Source organism: Ovis aries, chromosome 14 (assembly GCF_016772045.2).
Source record: "Ovis aries strain OAR_USU_Benz2616 breed Rambouillet chromosome 14, ARS-UI_Ramb_v3.0, whole genome shotgun sequence".
Taxonomy (NCBI): domain Eukaryota; kingdom Metazoa; phylum Chordata; class Mammalia; order Artiodactyla; family Bovidae; genus Ovis; species Ovis aries.
The window spans coordinates 44,922,765-44,941,784 of NC_056067.1; the positions used below are offsets into that span (position 1 = coordinate 44,922,765).

At 41.7% G+C, this 19,020-nt stretch overlaps 1 pseudogene; it reads right to left on the reverse strand.

Moving 5' to 3' along the window:
- Window positions 1-3,538: 3,538 nt before the first annotated feature.
- On the reverse strand, window positions 3,539-4,687 carry LOC114117889 (histo-blood group ABO system transferase 1-like; annotated as a pseudogene).
- Between the last annotated feature and the right edge of the window lie 14,333 nt (window positions 4,688-19,020).

Sequence of the window (19,020 nt, forward strand, 5' to 3'; positions counted from 1 at the left end):
CTGCGAACATTACCCAGATGCCCCAGCATCGCTGGGCTGTGGCGCCAGACCAATGAAGGCCTTAGAGAGACGGCTTTCTGCCTGCGCATGAAATGCATCTGGAGGGGATTTCCAGCATTTTCTTATCAGCCATGGTTTTGGTTGATCTTCATTCTGTTCGCTTGATATGATTCTTGAGTATATGGTAAGTGGTCAGTTCAGGGGCTCAGTCGTGTCAGACTCTTTGCGACCCCATGAACCGCAGCTCGCCAGGCCTCCCTGTCCATCACCAACTCCTAGAGTTTACACAAACTTATGTCCACTGAGTTGGTGATGCCATCCAACCATCGCATTCTCTGTTGTCCCCTTCTCCTGCCCTCAGTCTTTCCCAACATCAGGGTCTTTTCAAATGAGTCAGTTCTTCACATCAGGTGGCCAAAATATTGGAGTTTCAGCTTTAGCATCAGTCCTTCCAATGAATACCCAGGACTGATCTCTCTTAGGATGGACTGGTTGGATTTCCTTGCAGTCCAAGGGACTCTCAAGAGTCTTCTCCAACACCACAGTTTAAAAGCATCAGTTCTTCAGTGCTCAGCTTTCTTTATAGTCCAACTTTCACATCCATACATGACTACTGGAAAAACCATAGCCTTGACTAGATGGACCTTTGTTGACAAAGTAATGTCTCTGATTTTTAATATGCTGTCTAGGTTGGTCATAACTTTCCTTCCAAGGAGTAAGCGTCCTTTAATTTCATGGCTGCAATCACCATCTGCTGTGAGTTTGGAGCCTCCCCCCCCAAATAAAGTGTGACACTGTTTCTACTGTTTCTCCATCTATTTCCCATGAAGTGATGGGACTGGATGCCATGATCTTTGTTTTCTGAATGTTGAGCTTTAAGCCAACTTTTTCCCTCTCCTCTTTCACTTTCATCAAGAGGCTCTTTAGTACTTTACTTTCTGCATAAGGGTGGTGTCATCTGCATATCTGAGATTATTGATATTTCTCCCGGCAATCTGGATTCCAGCTTGTGCTTCTTCCAGCCCAGTGTTTCTCATGACGTACACTGCATAGAAGTTAAATAAACAGGGTGACAATATACAGCCTTGACGTACTCCTTTTCCTATTTGGAACCAGTCTGTTGTTCCATGTCCAGTTCTCACTGTTGCTTCCTGACCTGCATACAGGTTTCTCAAGAGGCAGGTCAGGTGGTCTGGTATTCCCATCTCTCAGAATTTTCCACACTTTTTCGTGATCCACACAGTCAAAGGCTTTGGCATAGTCAATAAAGCAGAAATAGATGTTTTTTCTGGAACTCTCTTGCTGTTTTGATGATCCAGTGAATGTTGGCAATTTGATCTCTGGTTCCTCTGCCTTTTCTAAAACCAGCTTGAACATCTAGAAGTTCATGGTTCATGTATTGCTGAAGGCTGGCTTGGAGAATTTCAAGCATTACTTCACTAGAGTGTGAGATGAGTGCAACTGTGCAGTAGTTTGGGCATTCTTTGTGGGGCCCAAGATAAAGTGAACTGGAGATATGAAAATGAATGTGTCCCCTCTGACAGAGGTGGTTCTGAGGCTTAGTGAGAGTGCCGCTTATGGTGGCTGCTTGCCTGAGGCAGACGGGGATGAGAGTCTGGCTGAGCACCCAGGCCTGGTGACCCGCCCCTCCCCGCTCAGCTCTGCCAATGGGCTTGGCTGGTGGTGTTTTCCCTGATGGAAATCGCATAAATTGCATTCTCCAAGCCTTCACCCATGGGAACTGCCACCTCTGAATCCTAAAGACCCAAATGGGTGGTGCCTGCCCCTTCACTTTCAAGTCAGGCCATTTCTGCAGGACTTGACACATGGTGGTGGTGGGAGTGGGGGGGGGGGTGTCCGGGGGGCAGGGGTGTCCCCCGTTTCAGATACTTGGATGTGATTAAAGTGAAATAATGTTACAGGCAGAGGGACCATGGTGTGCAAAGGCTTGGACGTGCATTTGAGTGGAGTATTTGGGAAACCTGGGGCCAGTCTCCTATCTAGTCTCCTGTCTACAGGAAACAGATTTGGAGTGGCTTGGCAGGTTGAGCAGTTAGGGCTTTATCTGAATGTGATGGTAGACCTGGAGGCTTTTGGACCTAGAGCTAGGGCTTTAAAAGGTTCCCAGAGGTGGGAGGGAGGTCCCAAAGGGTAGGGATATATGTATACATGTAGCTGATTCTCTCCGTTGTGCAGCAGAAACTAACGCAACATTGTAATGCATTTATACTCTATTTTTTTAAAGGGTTCACTGGTGGCTCAGGTGGTAAAGAGTCTGCCTGCAATGCAGGAGGCCGGTTCGATCCTTGGGTCAAGATCCCCTGGAGATGGAAATGGCAGCCCTCTCCAGTATTCTTGCCTGGAGAAGCCCATGAACAGAGGAGCCTGGCAGGCTACAGTCCATGGGGTTGCAAAGAGTTGAGCACCATTGAGCAACTTTACTCTCTTCTTTTTCTTTAAAAAAAGAAAAGAAAATGCAACAAAGTATACAGTAAAAATCAGCTCTCATTATAAAAGAAATTAAAACATTTGGAGGGAACTCCATTAAAAAAATAAAAGCTTCCCAAAGGCAGCTTAGGGTAGAGTGGACATGGGGGTGGTAATGAGAGTGAAAGTGGGAGATCTTGAGAAAGTTGCTGGCCCGTATCCAAGAGGAACCATGAGATCCGGACCAGAGCAGTAGCCAGAGAGGGGTGTCTGGAGCCCTATGCAAAGGTCACAGGATAAAAATCTCTGAAACTGACCAAGCCCCATAGCAACCATTGCCATGAGCCTCTGGATCTAAACCAGCCAGCTCTCTGACCCCATACTAGGTAAAATGCCTACCGTATTATCCACCTAATAGCATCCTAACCAATCACCTAATGCCACCATTCCAATAGGAATTTTCTCTGTCTTGAGGCCATAAAAATGGGCTGCTAGCCTGCAAAAGGGTTCAGCTCTCCTTTGAGCTGGCCCACTCTTCTGTGTCTCCCACTCTAATAAACTTTATTCTCCTCTCATTCTGCCTCATGTCTGGAAATTCTTTTCCAACTCACACACAGACCACAACAGACTCCTGTCTAGACACAAACAAGAGCCTTTGTGTCTAGGAGCATTTTCACTTGCCCTGGAAAAAAAAAAAAAAATCTCATCTCTGATCCCTGAAACACCAGGGCAGGCTAAGACTCCCCGCTCCCCCTGCCCCAGCCTCTGACCTCAGCCTCCTCCATCCTGAAGGGTGCCGGGAGCACACAGAAGCTAAAGGTGATGCCAACTCAGGAACTGTGCTTGAGTTCTGGAATCAGGCCAGCCTAAAGGTGTGTGTTTGGTATATGAAGAGTTAGGGAGAGAGGACAGGCCTGTCTGAATTTGCAGGGGACGGTGAGAGGCATTAGCAGTTTCTCTCAAAAAAAAGGGCAGGGGAGGAAGTAGAGTTATACCGTTTCTCATAAAACTGGTTTTAATTTAATGTCCAGAGAAAGACGACTGCCTGGCCATCACCTCTCTCTGAATCCTTTCTGGAAGCTTCCTTTGGTAAGTCCTGATTTCATGGCAATTAGTTGACAGTTTTAAATCTAACCCTCTTTATGTTGTAAGGCAAGCCTGGCTTTTGCTCACCCCAGATGCCCTTTGATTTCTGTTCAGCCCACATGTACTCAAGGGAGAGGATCTTGATGGGTTTGTGGTAAAGCAGGTATTTGTTCAGGTGGCTCTCATCATTTCACGTGGCCTCTATGTGATTGGCCTGGTCAACCACCATCATCTCGTGGCAGGCCTTGATGAGTTTGTAAACCTCTGGCACAGACCCCCCAAATAAGGCCCCTGTGTAATAAAAGTCCCCCTCATCATCAGGAATATGGGCCTGTGACTGAGGCTGGCATTCATAGGGGAATTTTTCTTGACTAAGCTTATAGAAGTCAGAATGCTGCTGCTGCTGCTAAGTCACTTCAATCGTGTCCAACTCTGCGCGACCCCATAGACAGCAGCCCACTAGGCTCCTCTGTCTCTGTGATTCTCCAGGCAAGAATACTGAAGTGGGTTGCCATTTCCTTCTCCAATGCGTGAAAGTGAAAAGCAAAAGTGAAGTCACTCAGTCGTGTCTGACTCTTAGTGACCCCATGGACTGCAGCCTACCAGGCTCCTCCGTCCATGGGATTTTCCAGGCAAGAGTACTGGAGTGTGGTGCCATTGCCTTCTCCAAGAAGTCAGAATGGAGGGTGCCAAACAAGGAGGAGAGGATCTCCATGCCCACGTGATCACTAAACTTCATGTCCACATTTGCACATACAAGGTAATTCACCTCCTCGTAGAAGCACTGCTCAGTAAAATTTCTGATACCCTCCATATGGTGCATAGAGATCTCCTGCCAGTTGGGACAGCTCTGAACCTTGAGAATGACAGTCTGCCATCCTTTCTGAAGGGGAATGCAAAGAACATAGTCTGGCCAGTCAGTGAAGATATAGTAGTTCACCCTGTGTCCCACCATGAAGTACATCTCTGCCATCTTCAGGAACAGCTTCAGGTGGAAATGTATTTTTTTTACAACAAACACAATTAATCCAATGGTGATATTCTGAAGCTGGAACTGTTCATTCAGGATGTTGATGTTGAAAGTCCTGTCCCAGATGATGGGAGCCAGCCAGGGAGTCACAGGAAGGACATCTTTCCTAGGGAGTGTTAGTACATCTGGCTGGAGATTCAACATGCTTGATAATCTTACACCTTGTTCACCATGGGTTTTTCTAAGAACCTTGCTTGCCCAGGTTAGGATGCTTTCCAATGTCTGGCTTCTTGGATTCGGGTAACAATAGCCAAAGAAGGCCAAGGCAAGAGCTATTAAAAGAAGAAAGTTCATTCGATGACGTAAGTAACATATTGGGTTCTTTGACAATGTCTTGACCAGCCAGGCCATGCCTCCACTTCAGACTGTTAAAGCCAGAATCACCTAGATGCTGCTGAGAAGCTGTCCCATCTCACTCTTCCACTCACAGCGGTCTCTCCTGGGCACAGGAAGACAGAATGCATGGACCACAAGGTGCTTATGTTGCCTGGTCCTCTTGAGATTCTACCTGCCAGGGGCTCCTGGGAGTTGAGTGTTTAGGACCACCAAACTGAGTAAGACTTCTGGACTGGCAGAATCTTGATAAATTCAAGTTTGTTCTAAGATCATGTCAGAGTAACCAGGTGGTAGGATTCAGTCGACTGTCTACTAGAACTTCCAGGCCAGCTTGTAGGAGAGAAGGCAGGGCTCCTGAAACAGGCTCAGGAGACTAGCCGAAGGACAGCCACTGAGCAGGTCAAGGACAGAGATTGTGATGAAAGCAGGGCAGGGCAGCAGCCACCAGAGGACCTGACCAGGACCTCAGAGGGCTTGTGCTCTGGCCTTCTCTTGACACTTACTGACTGTGAGAAATTTACATAAGCACTAATTTCCTGAAAAGTCAATAAAGTTGAGATCAGACTGTCTTCAAGGTCACATGCATACAGGCTGTTGTGGGCAATCATTCAGGAGGCCTCATTTAGTGATCGTAGTGGAACGGATAAAAGATCTTTAGATCAAGGATTGTTTTCCTGTATTACTCTTTGTTGTTCTGTCAGTAAGTTGTGTCTGACTCTTTGCAACCCCATGGACTGAAGCACATCAGGCTTCCCTGCCCTTCACTATCTCTCAGAGTTTGCCCAGACTCTTGTCCATTGAGCTGGTGATGCCATCTAACCATCTCATCCTCTGTCACCTCCTTCTCCTCCTGCCCTCAATCTTTCTCAGCATCAGGGTCTTTTCCAATGAGTCCACTCTTCGCATCAGGTGGCCAAAGTATTGGAGCTTCAGCTTCAGCATCAGTCCTTCCAATGAATATACAGAGTTGATTTCCTTTAGGATTGACTGGTCTAATCTCCTTGCAGTCCAAGGGACTCTCAAGAGTCTTCTTCAGCACCACAGTTAGAAAGCATCAATTCTTTGGCACTCAGCCTTCTTTACAGTCCAATTCTCACATCCATACATGACTACTGGAAAAACCAGAGCTTTGACTATATAGACCTTTGTCAGCAAAGTGACGTCTTTGCTTTTTAATATGCTGTCTAGGTTTGTCATGGATTTTCTTCCAAGGAGCAAGTGTCTTTTAAATTTAACGTCTACAGTCACTATCCGCAGTGATTTTGGAGGCTAAGAAAATAAAATCTGTCACCATTTCCACTTTTTTCCCCTTCTGTTTGCCATGAAATGATGGGACCAGATAACATGATCTTAGTTTTTTTAATGTTTAGTCTTAAGCCAGCTTTTTAACTCTGCACTTTCACCCTCATCTAGAGGTTCTTTTAGTTCCTCTTCCCTTTCTGCCATTAGAGTGGTATCATCTACATATCTGAGGTTATTGATACTTCTCCCAGCAATCTTGATTCCAAATTGTGATTCATCCAGCCTGGCATTTTGCCTGATGTACTCTGCATATAAGTTAAATAAGCAGGTGACAATATACAGCCTTGATTTACTCTAATAATCACTCTAATAATCATTTAAAATTACACTGAACATTTACTATGGAGATCCTAGGTCTTGCGTTACAGTTAGGATAATGCTGCTGAAGTTTGTGTACATTATATTTCTGACTCCTTGCAGTGATCCTGGGAGGTAGATGCTACATTATCCTCATGGTCCAGATGGTAAGACAAGTTCAGAAAGGTGGGTGACTAGCCCATGATTGCACGACTGGCTGCTAAGTGCTGAAGCCAGCTAAGTAGCCAGACTCCAGGGTTGGGTTCTTGGCTGCTCTGTGTTCTGATCCTTGGCTTCATTTGTGTGTTCTTTGCAGTTTCCTTTTTCTGGGCTCTTTTCTCAGTCAAGTGCCTTTGGGTCTCTCCCATATGCTTCCAATAGCAGTTGAGGCAGAGTCCTTCAGATGGGTATGGGAACCTGATCCAGTGCCATTTTTGACTCTAGGCTTATCGTGTTGCCAACACATGTACTTCGCTCTGCAGTCCTAGGCTGCTCCAAGCATATGTCTCCTCTAAAACACCTCCTACCGGCCTGCTATGAGACTAACAGTGGGTGTAAAAGTCCCATGGTGGGTAGGAATCATCTGCCGTCTGCACCCTGAAGCTGCCTGGTGTTCTTGTGCTACTCTATGATACCTTGTTTCTGCCTTCCCGTAGAAGTAGGTGGCTGGAGGCATGGTTTCTGAAACCTTCTCAGGGTTGTTCTTAGCATTTTAAGAGGAAAAGATGAGCGAATTTTAATGAGTGTCTTTTAAGGGACTGACACATTGCCTTTGTGATCCAGATTGCGACATTTGCCTAGCTGTGCATAGGAATGTTAATGCACAATCTTGATTGTCTTGCCTAGCCATAATGCTGATATAGTGGCAGCCCTGTAGACCACACTGTGATGTTGTGAATGCCAGAAAACTGAACAAGTGCTTTGATGAAGAAATGGCACTCTGCAGTGTCTCTATGGCTGTCTAGTTATGACACTCTAGTCATAAGGAGCATGGGCTTCAAGTGCTTGTGGGTCTATCCCTGGATCTGTGGCTTTGGTGACTGTCTGGGAAATATGCTTATCCCAGGGCAGTGGAAGAGGGAATCCATGAGTCTGTTCATCATAGCACTTCTCTGGGAATCCTGGAGGTTAAAGAACATTACAGAATGAAGAGGTAGAGAAGATGGAGCAGTCACCAATGGTATACAACCAGGGAGAGACTCAGTGTAGCTTTTGACCACTTAAGTAGGTCCTGACTACTTAACAGATCTGCCAGGGCACTAGCCTGAGACCCTCCAGGCTTTCCTATCTCCATGGCACCACTGGCCCATGTGTCAGGCCCTGGGCTGTAGCCTCGCTGACTCCAGCCTGTTCAACACAAGTACCTGGATCTTGCTCAAGCCATTACCACTGGCCACTTTCATTGTTCAAACACCTGTTTCTTTACCCTACTGCCCTTTTTCATGGCTGAATAACATCCCATTATGTGTGTGTGTGTGTGTGTGTGTGTATCACATCTTCTTTATCCATTCATACAGTAATGAGCAGTTTAGGCTGTTTTCATTTGTGGCTACCATGAATAATGCTGCAACATGAGTAGAGATTGCTCTTTGAGATCCTATTTTTATTTCCTTTGGATATATACCCAGAAGTGGGACCTGTTGAAAGTGTCCGTGAGCATCTCTGTTGTATACCAAATGGTCCTTGGTCCAAAATATCCATGCTTAAAAAGCGTTCCTGGGTTCAAATGGCCCATAATATTTATTCATACTTTTCATGTACAGTATTAATACGTTAAAAGTTCTATCATGTGTTATTGGCCCAATAATTGTGTTGTGGCTGCATTGCCAACCATAATGCTTTTTGCCTTGGTAGCCTAGCTGGTAATGGCACATGGGAGTAGGTTGATGGGTCGGGGCTTGAATCTTGCAGAAGAGCAGGATTTATATTAGCTCTGCATACCAAGGAAGAGTCCTAAAAGCAAGAGAAATGCACAGAGGATGACACAGCAAGGATGAGATCTATTAACAGAGATGTGTGGTGTGTTCATTTGTCACTGAGAGTTTGGTTCATGTGACTGGGGCATTCGGTAAGGGTGGAGTTTGAAAGGAAGGGCTTGGTCAAGTCACTGTGTTAAACAAGCAGTGAACGAATAGATGTGAACACGTTGCTGAGCTTCTGTCTTCTTCAGGAGGAATGAGAAGAGGTGTGGCTGCACTACCACCTAGTGGCTGGGTGCAATGTCTGCCATGAGGGAGATTTTTGTTGTTCAGTTGCTAAGCCCGATGACAATAAACAGCCTTGTCATAGTCCTTTCCCAATTTGGAACCAGTCTGTTGTCCCAGGTCTGGTTCTAACTGTTGCTTCTTTACCTGCATTCAGGTTTCTCAGGAGATAGGTGAGGTGGTATGTATTCTCATCTCTAAGAATTTTCCAGAGTTCGTTGTGATCCACACAGTCAGTGACTTTAGCCTACTCGGTAATACAGAAGTAGATGTTTTTCTGGAACGCTCTTGCTTTTTCTATGATCCAGCGGACATTGGCAATTTGATCTCTGGTTCCTCTGCCTTTTCTAAACCTAGTTTGTACATCTGGAAGTTCTTGGTTGACAGACTGCTGAAGCCTAGCCTGAAGGGTTTTGAGCATAATACTGCTAGTATGTGAAATGAGTGCAATTGTTTGTTAGTTTGTACATTCTTTGGTATTTCCTTTCCTTGTGATGGAATGAAAACTGACCTTTTCCCATCCTGTGGCCACTGCTAGGTTTTCCAAATTTGCTGCCATGTTGAGTGCAGCACAGTAACAGCATCATCTTTTAGGGATACTGGGCATCTAACTCTCCTACAGCCATCCCATCGCCCGAGGTTAATGGGGATATTTTCCTTGAATTGATAGACTAAAGAAGTATAATCTGGTAAACTACAAGAAGCATCTGCTACTATTTGGAGCTGTTTTAATGAATGTGACTCCAATACTTACCTGCCAACAAGGCAGTATACTCTTTGACATAAGTCTTAGTAACACTTTTTTTTCAGATCTGTTTCCTCAGGCAAGGGAAAGAAAAGCAAAAATAAACAAAGGGGACCTAATTAAACGTAAAAGCTTTTGTACAATGAAGGAAACAAAATTAGTGAGAACGTAAATCGGTACAGCCACTATGGAAAACAGTATGGACGTTCCTTAAAAAATAAAAACAGAACTATCATACGATCCAGCAATTCCACTCCTGAGTATATTCTAAGAAAATAAAAACAGTTATTCAAAAAGATATATGCACCCCAACATTCATAACATTATTTACAATAGCCAAGATATGGACAACCAGGCCCATCAGCAGATGAATAGATAAGAAAGATATAACAATCACACATGATTGAATATTACTTAGCTATGAGGAAGAATGAAATTTTGTCATTTGGAACATCATGGATATACCTGAAGAGTGTTATACTTAGTGATGTAAGTTAGAGAAATCCAAACACAGTTTTTGCTAATATGTGGAATATAAAAAATAAAACAAATGAATATAACAAAAGCAACTTTCATATAATACTAAATATAATATTTAATATAACAGAAGCAACTGTTATAGATACAGAAACAAAATAGCAGTTACTGGTCTAGAGAAGTTTGTGGGGAGGGGCAAGATAGGGGAAAGGGAATTAAGAGGTACACATTACTAGGCATAAAATACATAGGATAAAATGAAATTATGTTACAGGACAAGAAATATAACTAATATTTCATAACTTTAAATGAAGCACGATCTGTAAAAATATTGAATCACTCTTTTGTATACCTGAAATTAATATAACTTTGTAAATGAATTACACTTCAATACATAAATAAATAAAGCTTGCATTATAATCTAATACTTTAATAATACTGGCTTTTATATTTGTCTGTTCATCATTATAGAAGAACCTTATATTTTTTATGTCTTCTAGGTAGTCTTACATTCTTATATGTCAACTTTAAGGACCCCCTTTAGCATTACTCATACAGCAGATCTAGGGGTAATGAACTTTCTCAGTTTCTCTTTATTTTGGAATGTGTTTATTTCTCATTTTTGAAGGACAGTCTTGCTGGATAGGTTTCTCCTGAGAAATTCTCTTGTAATTTTATTAATGATCCCTTGTACAAGAAAAACTTCTTTTGTCTTGCTGCTTTCAAAATTCTTTGTCTTTTACCAACTTAATTATAATGTGTGATTGCTTATAATATGTGACAATTGATTATAATGACAGTGTGATTCACTTTGGGTTTATCCTATTTGGAATATGTTGAGCTTTTTGAATTTGTAGATTAGGACTTCCATCACATTTGGTAAGTTTTTAGCCATTATTTCTTCAAATGAACCCTCTGTCCTTTTCATTTCCTTCTAGGACTTCCATAATATGTACATGATTCCCCTTGACAGAGTCCCATAAGAACTTTAGGCTCTGTTCACTGAAACTTTCTTTTTTAATTTCTTCTTAAATTTTTTTTAAAATTTCTTTTTATAACTCAGACTTATTCATTCCAAATTATCTATCTTCAAGTTTGCTGATTCTTTATTTCCTTAGAAAGGCTGCTGCTGCTGCTAAATCACTTCAGTCGTGTCCAACTCTGTGCAACCCCATAGACAGACGGCAGCCCACCAGGCTCCCCCATCCCTGGGATTCTCCAGGCAAGAACACTGGAGTGGGTTGCCATTTCCTTCTCCAATGCATGAAAGTGAAAAGTGAAAGTGAAGTCGCTCAGTCGTGTCTGACTCTTCGCAACCCCATGGACTGCAGCCTACCAGGCTCCTCTGTCCATGGGATTTTCTAGGCAAGAGTACTGGAGCGGGATGCCATTGCCTTCTCCCCCGTAGAAAGGAGTCTACTATTAAACCATTTGTGCATTTTTTCAATGCCTTTATTTTTTAACTCAAGACTTTGTTTAGGTCTTTTTTTATACTTTCTTGGTATTCCAATTGTGTGTATATATCATTTTAAAAATATACTTTACTTTTTGTGTCTTTCTTTAGGTCTTTTTTTTTTTTTAAATGATTGTTATAAAGTCTTTTTTATAGTTAGTCTGATGCCTATATTTCTTTAGGGACTGTTTCTGGAGATTTAAATTGTTCCTTTGAATAAGCTGTATTTCCTCATTTTTTATGTATGCCTCGTGATCTTTTGTTGAAAAATGTTAATTTGTAAAAATAGTCACCTCCATTTGTGTTGGCAGTTTGTCAGGTATTGGGTAAGACCTCCAATCAGCCTGGTATAAAAATTTAAGGTTTTCTCAGACCTTTTCAAAGCCTGCACCCTCTCTGGGCTCGGCTATGCTTTTTGTCTGATTGCTTGATATATGTAGCTGCATCTCAATGTCTTAATTTCCCTGAGATTCTCACTCCTGCTTCTTCTTGGGTTCTTATCTACTCTACTGTATCCATCAATTAATAATCTCTTGCCCTAAGTGCTTGCAGGTCTGCAGTCACTGTAGTTTTCACAAGCCATGCCCACTGATTCCCTATGCTTCCTCTAGCCTGGGGTATTAGCTATGCCATTTTTGACTGTATGAGGTCTGAGTTAGGTGACCCAGAATAGTCTGTCAGGCAATTCCCAGATAGGTTCGAATGTTGCTAATTTGATCCACTCTATTCTCTGTGCATCAAACTGGAAACTGACCATCACTTCCTCAAAGTGCATTGCGATGTGCTGGGGAGGAGACTGTATAAGAGTCAGAAGCAGATGGCACAAAACTTCCTACCCTGACCAGGAATCGAACTCTGTGCTCCCTGCAATGGGAACACAGAGTCCTAACCATTGGACCAGGGAATTCCCAGAGAGTGACTTTTTCTTGATAGGGCATTCACTTTGTTGCTATAGATCCTTGACTAATATCCAGAGGTCCAAGCAAGTTATTTTACCGGATCCCTAGCTGTTAACTTGGGCTTCCTGGCTGCCTCAGTGGTAAAGAATCCTCCTGCCAATGCAGGAGACTCAGGAGATGCAGGTTCAATCCCTGGGTTAGGAAGATGTCCTGGAGGAAGAAATGGCAACCCACTCCAGTATTCTTGCCTGGAGATTTCCATGGATAGAGGAGCCTGGTGGGCTACAACCCATAGGATTGCAAAGAGTCAGACACAACTGAGCAACTAACACTTTCACTATGACTGCATTACTATTTCTCTCTTCATTTCTGTTGTTTCACGTTAGAGACCTCTTATATTAGATACATATATATTTATATTTGCTGTATCTTCCTAGTAAGTTGACTTTCTAATCCTTATGTTATTTTTTGTCTCCACTATCTGTTACTGTTTCTGTTGTTTCCCCATCTATTTTCCATGTAGTGATGGGACTGGACACCACGATCTTAGTTTTCTGAATGTTGAGTTTTAAGCCAACTTTTTCACTGTCCTCTTTCAACCTCAAGAGGCTCTTTAGTTCTTCTTCACTTTCTGCCATAAGGGTGGTATTATCTGCATATCTGAGGTTATTGATATTTCTCCTGGCAAGGTTGATTCCATCTTGCGCTTCATCCAGTCCAGCATTTCGTATGATATTCTCTGCATATAAGTTAAATAAGCAGGGTGACAATATACAGCCTTGATGTACTCCTTTCCCGATTTGGAATCAATCTGTTGTTCCATGTCCAGTTCTAGCTGTTGCTTCCTGACGTGCATACAGATTTCTCAGGAGGCAGCTAACATGGTCTGGTATTCCCATCTCTTTAAGAATGTTCCAGTTTGTTGTGATCCACATGGTTAAAGGCTTTGGTATAGTCAATAAAGCAGAAATAGATATTTTTCTGGAACTCACTTGCTTTTTCAATGATCCAGAGGATGTTGGCAATTTGATCTCTGGTTCCTCTGCCTTTTCTAAATCCACCTTGAACATCTGCAAGTTCACAGTTCACGTACAGTTGAAACCTGGCTTGGAGAATTTTGAGCATTAATTTGCTAGCGTATGAGATGAGTGCAGTGGTGTGGTAGTTTGAACATTCTTTGGCATTGCCTTTTGTTGAAATTGGAATGAAAACTGACCTTTTCCAGTCCTGTGGCCACTGGTGAATTTTCCAAATTTGCTGGCATATTGAGTGCAGCACTTTCACAAGATCATCTTTTAGGATTTGAAATAGCCCAACTGGAATTCCATCACCTCCACTAGCTTTGTTCGTAGTGATGCTTCCTAAGGCCCACCTGACTTCACATTCCAAGATGTCTGGCTCTAGGTGTGTGATCACACCATCATGGTTATCTGGGTCATGAAGATCTTTTTTGTATACTTCTTCTGAGTATTCTTGCCACCTCTTCTTAATATCTTGTGCTTCTGTTAGGTCCATACCATTTCTATCCTTTATTGTGCCCATCGTTGCATGAAATGTTCCCTTGATATCTCTAATTTTCTTGAAGAAATCTCTAGTCTTTCCCATTCTATTGTTTTCCTCTATTTCTTTGCATTGATCCCTGAGGAAGGCTTTCTTATCTCTCCTTGCTATTCTTTGGAATTCTGCATCCAAATGGGTGTATTTTTCCTTTTCTCCTTTGCCTTTAACTTCTTTTCTCAGCTATTTGTAAGGCCTCCTCAGACAACTATTTTGCCTTTTTGCATTTCTTTTTCTTGGGAATGGTCTTGATCACTGCTTCCTATACAATGTCAAAAACCTCTGTCCATAGTTCTTCAGGCACTCTTGTCTATCAGATCTAATCCCTTGAATCTATTTGTCACTTCCACTGTATAATCATAAGGGATTTGATTTAGGTCATACCTGAATGGTCTAGTGGTTTTCCCTACTTTCTTCAATTTAAGTCTGAATTTGGCAATAAGGAGTTGATCTGAGCCACAGTTAGCTTCCAGTCTTGCTTTTGCTGACTGTATAGAGCTTCTCTATCTTTGGCTGCAAAGAATATAATCAATCTGATTTCGGTATTGACTATCTGGTGATGTCCATGTGTAGAGTCTTCTCTTGTGTTGTTGTTGGAAGAGGGTGTTTGCTATGACCAATGCGTTCTCTTGGCAAAACTCTATTAGCCTTTGCCCTGCATCATTCTGTACTCCAAGGCCAAATTTGCCTGTTACTCCAAGTATCTCTTGACTTCCTACTTTTGCATTCCAGTCCCCTATAATGAAAAGGACATCTTTTTGGCTGTTAGTTCTAGAAGGTCTTGTAGGTCTTCATAGAACCGTTCAACTTCAGCTTCTTCAGCATTACTGGTCAGGGCAGTATCACAGTAAATATACAATATATACTGTGATATAGTATACAGTATACTGTGATATCACAGTATATACTGTGATATCACAGTATCACAGACTTGGATTACCGTGATAATGAATGGTTTGCCTTGGAAACGAATAGAGATCTTTCTGTTGTTTTTGAGCTTGCACACAAGTACTGCATTTTGAACTCTTTTGTTGGCTATGAGGGATACTCTATTTCTTCTAAGGGATTCTTGCCCACAGTAGTAGATATAATGGTCATCTGAGTTAAATTCATCCATCCCAGTCTTAGTTCAGGGATTCCTAAAATATCGATGTTCACTCTTGCCATCCCCTGCTTGACCATTTCCAATTCACCTTGATTCATGGACCTAAAATTCCAGGTTCCTATGCAATATTGTTCTTTACAGCTTCAGACTTTACTTCCATCACCAATCACATCCACAACTGGGTGTTGTTTTTGCTTTGGCTCTGTCTCTTCATTCTTTCTGGAGTTATTTCTCCACTGTTCTCCATGTTGTTATAACTTAATACCTATTTTGTGTTGTATAGTGTGGCCACCCTGCTCTCTATTGGTTATATGTATAGATTATATTTTTCCATTATTTCACTTTCAGTTTACATGTTTCCTTAGATCTAAAGAGAGTCTTGTAGGCAGCATATAGTTGGATTGCTTGTTTTATTTTTAAACTCATTCAGCCAATCTGTATCTTCTGATTGGAGTGTTAGATCCATTTACACTTAGTTACTCACAGAGAATTTAATTACCATTTTGTTAATCTCCATCCATTTTTTCCCTGTGTTCTTCTCTTACTGTCTTCTTTTGCATTTCATTGATTTTTTTTTTGTAGTAACATGCTTTCATTTCCTTCTTGTTTCCTTTCAAGTATCTTTTGTAGATATTCTCTTTTTCGCTACCGTAGGGATAAGATGAAGCATTTTAAAGTTATAGCAATCTATTCTGAAATGATAATAATCTCAGTTGAACACAAAAACTTCACTCCTTTGCTTCTCCACCCCATTTTATGTTATTACAGTCACAATTATATATTTTATAGTGTATACTTATCAATATAAGTTTATAGTTTTTTATGCTTTTGTCCCTTAAATTTTGTACCAAAATCTAAAGTTATTTACACATCATTATAATACTAAAAGACTATATTTGTCTGAGTTTTTCTTTATCAGAAAGCTTTATGCTTTCATATGGTTTTCTATTGTTGTGTCATCAACTTTCTTTTCAATATAAAAGACATCCCCTTTACTTTTCTTTAGTTCAGGTCCAGTGTGATTAACTCCCTCAGCTTTTGTTTATCAATGACACCTAAGTTTCTCCTTCAGCTTTGAAGGACAGTTTTTCTGGATATAACTTTTGTGTTTGGCAGTTGTTTTTTTTTTTTCTCATTCAGCACTTTGAATATATCATCCCACTTCCTTCTCATCTGAAAGATTTTTGCTGAGAATTTCACTGATAATCTTTTTTTAAAATTAATTAATTTATTTTAATTGGAGGCTAATTTCTTTAAAATATTGTGGTGGTTTTTGCCATATATCAACATGAATTATCCATGGGTGTACATGTGTCCCCCCAATCCTGAACTGCCCCCCACACACCTCCCTCCCCATCCCATCCTTCTGGGTTGTCCCAGTGCCCTGACTTTGAGTGCCCTGCTTCATGCATCAAACTTGCACTAGTCATCTATTTCACATATGGTAATATACATGTTTCAATGCTATTCTCTCAAATCATCCCACCCTCACCTTCTCCCACAGAGTCCAAAAGTCTGTTCTTTACATCTGTGTCTCTTTTGCTGTCCTGCATATAGGGTCATCATTACCATCGTTCTAAATTCCATATATATGCATTAATATACTGTATTGGTGTTTCTCATTCTGACTTACTTCACTCTGTATAATAGGTTTCAGTTTCATCCACCTCATTAGAAATGACTCAAATGCATTCTTTTTTATAGCCAAGTAATGGTCCCTTGTGTATATATACCACAACTTCCTCATCCATTTGTCTGCCGATGGACATCTAGGTTGCTTCCATGTTCTAGCTATTGTAAACAGTGCTGCAATGAACACTGGGGTACACGTGTCTCTTTCAGTTCTGGTTTCCTTGGTGTGTGTGCCCAGCAGTGGGATTGCTGGGTTATATGGAGGCTCTATTTCCAGTTTTTTAAGGAATCTCCACACTGTTCTCCATAGTGGCTGTACTATTTTGCATTCCTATCAACAGTGTAAGAGGGTTCGCTTTTCTCCACATCCTCTCCAGCATTTATTGTTTGTTGACCTTTTGATAGCAGCCATTCTGAGCAGTGTGAGATGGTACCTAATTGTGGTTTTGATTTGTATTTCTCTGATAATGAGTGATGTTGAGCATCTTTTCATGTGTTTATTATCCATCTGTATGTCTTCTTTGGAGAAATGTCTGTTTAGTTCTTTGGCCCACTTTTTGATTGAGTTATTTATTTTTCTGCTGTTTAGCTGCATGAGCTGCTTGTAATTTTGGAGACTAATTCTTTGTCAGTTGTTTCATTTGCTATTATTTTCTCCCATTCTGAAGCCAGCCTTTTCACCTAGTTTATAGTTTCCTTCGTTGTGAGAAAACTTTTAAGTTTAATTAGGTCCCATGTGTTTATTTTTGTTTTTATTTCCATTACTCCGAGAGGTGGGTCATAGAGGATCTTGCTGTAATTTATGTCAGAGAGTGCTCTGCCTATGTTTTCCTCTAAGATTTTATATTTTCTGGTCTTACATTTAGATCTTTAATCCATTTTGAGTTTATTTTTGTGTATGGTGTTAGAATGCGTTCTAGTTTCATTCTTTTATAGGTGATTGATCAGTTTCCCCAGCACCACTTGTTACAGATATTGTCTTTTCTCCATTGTATTTTTTTGCCTCCTTTGTCAAAGATAAGTTGTCCATAGGTGCGAGAATTTATCTCTGGGCTTTATATTTTGTTCCATTGATCTATATTTCTGTCTTTGTGCCAGTACAATAGTGTTCAGTTCAGTTCAGTCGCTCAGTCATGTCCAACTCTTTGCAACCCCATGAACTGCAGCACACCAGGCCTCCCTGTCCATCACCAACTCCCAGAGTTCACTGAAACTAACATCCATCGAGTCAGTGATGCCATCCAGCCATCTCATCCTCTGTTGTCCCCTTCTCCTCCTGCCCCCAATCCCTCCCAGCATCAGAGTCTTTTCCAATGAGTCAACTCTTCACATGAGGTGGCCAAAGTATTGGAGTTTCAGCTTTAGCATCAGTCCTTCCAAAGAACACCCAGGACCAATCTCCTTTAGAATGGACTAGCTGAATCTCCTTGCAGTCCATGGGACTCTCAAGAGTCTTCTCCAACACCACAGTTCAAAAGCATCAATTCTTTGGCGCTCAGCTTTCTTCACAGTCCAACTCTCACATCCATACATGACCACTGGAAAAACCATAGCCTTGACTAGATGGACCTTTGTTGCCAAAGTAATGTCTCTGCTTTTGAATACGCTATCTAGGTTGGTCATAACTTTTCTTCCAAGGAGTAAGTGTCTTTTAATTTCATGGCTGCAATCACAATCTGCAGGGATTTTGGAGCCCAAAAAAATAAAGTCTGACACTGTTTCTACTATTTCCCCACCTATTTCCCATGAAGTGATGGGCTCAGATGCCATGATCTTAGTTTTCTGAATGTTGAGCTTTAAGCCAACTTTTTCACTCTCCTCTTTCACTTTCATCAAGAGGCTTTTTAATTCCTCTTCACTTTCTGCCGTAAGAGTGGTGTCATCTGCATATCCGAGGTTATTGATATTTCTCCTGGCAATCTTGATTCCAGCTTGTGCTTCTTCCAGCCCAGCGTTTCTCATGATGTACTCTGCATAGAAGTTAAATAAGCAGGGTGATAATATACAGCCTTGTTGTATTCCTTTTCCTATTTGGAACCAGTCTGTTGTTCCGTGTCCAGTTCTAACTGTTGCTTCCTGACCTGCATATAGGTTTCTCAAGAGGCAGGTCAGGTGGTCTGTATTCCCATCTCTCTCAGAATTTTCCACAGTTTATTGTGATCCACACAGTCAAAGGCTTTGGCATTGTCAATAAAGCAGAAATAGATGTTTTTCTGGAACTCTCTTGCTTTATTCATGATCCAGCGGATGTTGGCAATTTGATCTCTGGTTCCTCTGCCTTTTCTAAAACCAGCCTGAACCTCTGGAAGTTCATGATTCACATATTGCTGAAGCCTGGCTTGGAGAATATTCAGCATTACTTTACTAGCATGTGAGATGAGTGCGATTGTGTGGTAGTTTGAGCATTCTTTGGCATTGCCTTTCTTTGGGATTGGAATGAAAACTGAGCTTTTCTAGTCCTGTGGTCACT